Source organism: Diabrotica undecimpunctata, chromosome 9 (genome assembly GCF_040954645.1).
Source record: "Diabrotica undecimpunctata isolate CICGRU chromosome 9, icDiaUnde3, whole genome shotgun sequence".
In the NCBI taxonomy this organism is placed as follows: domain Eukaryota; kingdom Metazoa; phylum Arthropoda; class Insecta; order Coleoptera; family Chrysomelidae; genus Diabrotica; species Diabrotica undecimpunctata.
The window spans coordinates 82743402-82747695 of NC_092811.1; positions in this window are offsets into that span (position 1 = coordinate 82743402).

The window sequence follows — 4294 nt, forward strand, 5'->3', positions numbered from 1 at the left end:
AATATCACTTAGTATAATATAACTTAATCACGTTATTTAGTTTTACACATCAAAATGATGATTACCTATTCCACAGCCACTTAAATATACACATGCCTGAGACCAGTAATGGATTGGGCCTTTGGTACAAAAAAATCTAGATCTGGGTGAATATTTGGCCATCTTAGTGCTCGAGATTAAAAATTATATTATATGATATGATTATATAGATTATAATATTATTATGCATATAGATTATATGCATAGTTGGTTCTGTGAAGAGGAACATAAAAAGCTTGGTTTAAGCGTGTTCTACGTAGAGGTAAAACATGGGGGTGGTTTTACATGCAGACCAACCTGCTCAAGTAGCTCAGGACACAAGACTGTAGAATTAATTATGCCATAAAGCTTCTTTGCATTTTTAATTAATCGTCGGTCGTACAATGAGAGAATACCAAGTTGGGTTTCAATTTGATCATAATTTACTTGATTTAATTTAAAACGTATACCCTGTTGTTTCTTTTTTCATTTGAATTTCCATTAAAGGTTATTAGGGGGTTTTACAGATTTTACAGTTGTTATTAAATATACTAATTACAAATTGCGTATTAAATTACAAATAATAAATTACCAAATTACAAAATGATACATATACTATAACTTAAATTTTGTGTAGTAAACGGGAATTTGATTGTATTTGATTTAAATTTATTTAAGTTTATTAGCTTCTTCTGGTACGTTGTTGATGGTTCTTTCGTAGGAATAAAGAGGACATTCAATCAATATATGTTGAACAGTTATTGGACATTCACAATAGGAATATTCAGGTAGTAGTTCTTTTGTTATGAGATGCTGGTGAGTTATCGCTGTATGTCCAATTCTTAGTCGGTTTATAATCACCTGTTGCTTTCTGTTTTCTGGAAATTGTAGTTTAGTGCCAATCCTAGTTTTAACGTTTTTAAAGTTAGCCTTATTTTAATTCCACATTTGTTGCCAATTTTTTACACAGTGCTATTTAATATTGAGCTGAATATCACTGAATGGAATTGTATTCATTATTTCAGTTTGCTCGTCAGTAGCAGCTTTCTTTGCTAATTCATCTACGTTTTCATTTCTTGCGATACCTGTATGTGTACCCAGAAAAATTTGACGTTCACGTGTCTGTTTTGTAGGTGATAAAATGCTAATTGTATTTGTTGCAGGATAGCATGTACTGGATATATTTGCCTTAAGCTCTGAAGAACAGATAAAGAGTCAGTAATTATAAGAAAGTTTGAGCTTGCATGACTTACACATGTTTAATGCCTTTAAAATGCTGCAGAATTGAGGGATGCGAACTGCATATTCAAACTTTTCTAGAATAAAGGCCGCTGCATGTCCGTTTGCAGTTCTTGGCCGTGAGGGATATATCAGTAGTGGGAGAATTAATAGTCCAGGGAGGTATAGTTCGTTGTGTAGGATAAGAATGTGTCAGCTGCTCCATGTCAAAACCATATCTCGTTAAACGTTTTTTAAGGGGTGCATATTTAATTTGTTGATGGCAATGAGTAGGTTGATATATTTTGTAAAGAAGTGAATAGTTTGTGTTATTAGGGTTGTAAAACAGCCTCGCGGCATAATTTAAAGAAATGTGTTGTCTTTATATTGATAGGGGGGGAATAAGTCTTAAACATGTGTTTTGTATAGTGTCTAGTTTTTTAAGAATATAATTACTCACTTCTACTAATTTTCCCACTGCACTATTAGCGCATTTTAGTATAGTATTATTGAAATGATGAAGAGATGAATCTACGCTATTTTCTAGAATAAAGTTTGTAAGATAATTATTTATTAGATCTCTATATAAGTCCCAGTTTGCTGAGTTTAATTTCCATTTTTAGTAAACAGGAATATTCGGTTGATCATGCCCAATGGTTTCAACTGTTAGAGGAAAATGATCGCTATTATATAGATAATCAAGACTATGTCAAGAAAAACGTAGTTAATGAGGGATCACACAACGAAATATCGATGAAAGAAAAAGTACTATTGTGGGAGCTAAAATGAGTAGATTTACCAGTATTCATTAATATTAGATTTTGATTATCTATTAATTTCTGAAAAAGTCTACCATATTTTTCTGTTTTTATACTACCTCGTGTGATATTATGACAATTCAAGTCACCAAGTATTAGTTTGGGAGCAGGGATATCATCGATTAAGCGCTGTAAGTCTTCAAGTACATTTTCATTTGGATGAGGAAGGTAAATGTTACATATATTAATAGGTTTACAGTTGATATTGCATGATATAGATACAGCAACTGCTTTCAAATTAGTGTTTAGGTGAGTTTTTCTTCTTCTTCTTCTTTATTGACCCTGTCCTTTCAGAACGTTGGTTTCCATCATAGCTATCTTAATTTTATTCACTGCCACCCTAAATAGCATGCTTGTATTAACACCATATCAATCTCTCAAGTTCTTCAACCATAAAGTTCTTCTTCGTCCTGGATTGCGTTTGCCTGCTATTTTTCCTTGCATGATATTTTGTAGCAACCTATATTTGGGACCTCTCATTACATGTCCGAAATACTCCAGCCTTCTCTGCTTGATGCTTCCTATGATCTCAGTAGTCTTGCTGAGACGTTCTAGTATTGTGGAGTTTCGAATCTTCTCCATCCAGGAAACTTAAAAATTCTTCTATAGCACCACATTTCGAAAGCCTCAAGGCGATTCAGATCGATTCACAGTCCAGGACTCGACACCATAAAGTAAGACCGAGAACACGTAGCAGCGAAGTAGGCGGATCCTCAGTGCCAATTTTAGGTCTTTGTGTTACATAACACCTTGGACATTCTTCTAAAAGCCGCTCTAGCCTGCTCTATCCTAGATGTAATTTTGCCGTGACTTTCTGCGTTACATTTTAATAGCTGTCCAAGAAAAAGGATTTTATCAACTTGCTCAAGTTTGGTATTATTTACATATATAGACGGTTTTTTATACTGTTTTTTACTTATTACGAGTATTTTGGTTTTGCGTATGTTCAGATCCAGACCTACCTCCCTACAACTCTCAACAACACTATCAAGTAGTGTTTGCAGATCTTCTTGACTAGAAGCTAGGAGTACTGGGAGGACTTCACCGTTCACAAGTATTCCTTCTTGTTTTTCAAAAAATGCTTTTCTGAAAATTCTTTCGGAGTAAACGTTGAAAAGCAGGGGTGATAAGAGGCATCCCTGCCGTACTCCTCTTTTAATAATAATTTAATATTAAGAGCCTGTGATTGTATGGCTTTTATAACATCAGAGCGTGTTATTAGGGGTCCGTCGCAGTTAGTAATATCGGGAGGTGAACTACTCCTATTGTCTTCGAATAGGTTCGTGACGTAATTTTCCCATTCTTTAAGTTTGTCCTCTACTTTAAATATTACTTTACTATGTTCATTGTTCATCCTGTAGCAATGCAGTTTGTTTTTTATTGAAGATACCAGCCGCTTCCTTCACTTTTTTATACATGTTAAACGTGCCGTATCTGTTTTCATGTTATTCAATGTGATGACACTGTTTGGCTAGATGTTGACTCTTTGCTTCTCGTATTTTACGTCGATTTTCAAGACTTCTTTTTGATCACCTTTTTTAATTTTAATTAGGTTACAGCTACTATATGATTGCGATCAGACCCAATGTCAGCACCTGGATAAGTTTTAACTGATTTGATGCAGTTTCTAAATCGATTTTTATTAGAATGAAGTCGATTTGGTTCTTAATAATTTTGTCCTCTGATTCTGCTTTTGACTTCCAGGTGTTGAGTCTTTTCGGTGGTAGTTTAAAGTGAGTATTCGATATAATGAAATCGTGTTCTTGCAGAACTGGTCATCCAGGTCAACTGGTTGTCGATCTCCACGTTCGTTTCTGTTTCTCAAGCCATAATCCCCCACAATGTTCAAAAAGCGTCCTTTGCCGACTTTAGCGTTAAAATTTCGGAGGACTATGATATTTTCTGCTTCTTTGACAAGATCTAGGGCACCAGTAAGATCTTTGCAAAATGCTTCTAATTTATCTTCATCACTGAATGATGTTGGGGCATAGACCTGAATTACATTGGTAATGAACGACTTTGAACTAAATTTCACTAGCATTACTCTGTTAGATATGGGGATATAAGTTAATACTGATTGTGCTAAATGTTTTGCTACTACGATTGCAACTCCATTATAGTGATTGGCATCGGTATTTCCGGCATGGCACACCTGATATCCATCTACGTCACATACATAGGAGTGCCAAGAGGCCTTTAATGCAGTAGTTCTCCTTTGCTTTCTGCATCCCTATGCCGTT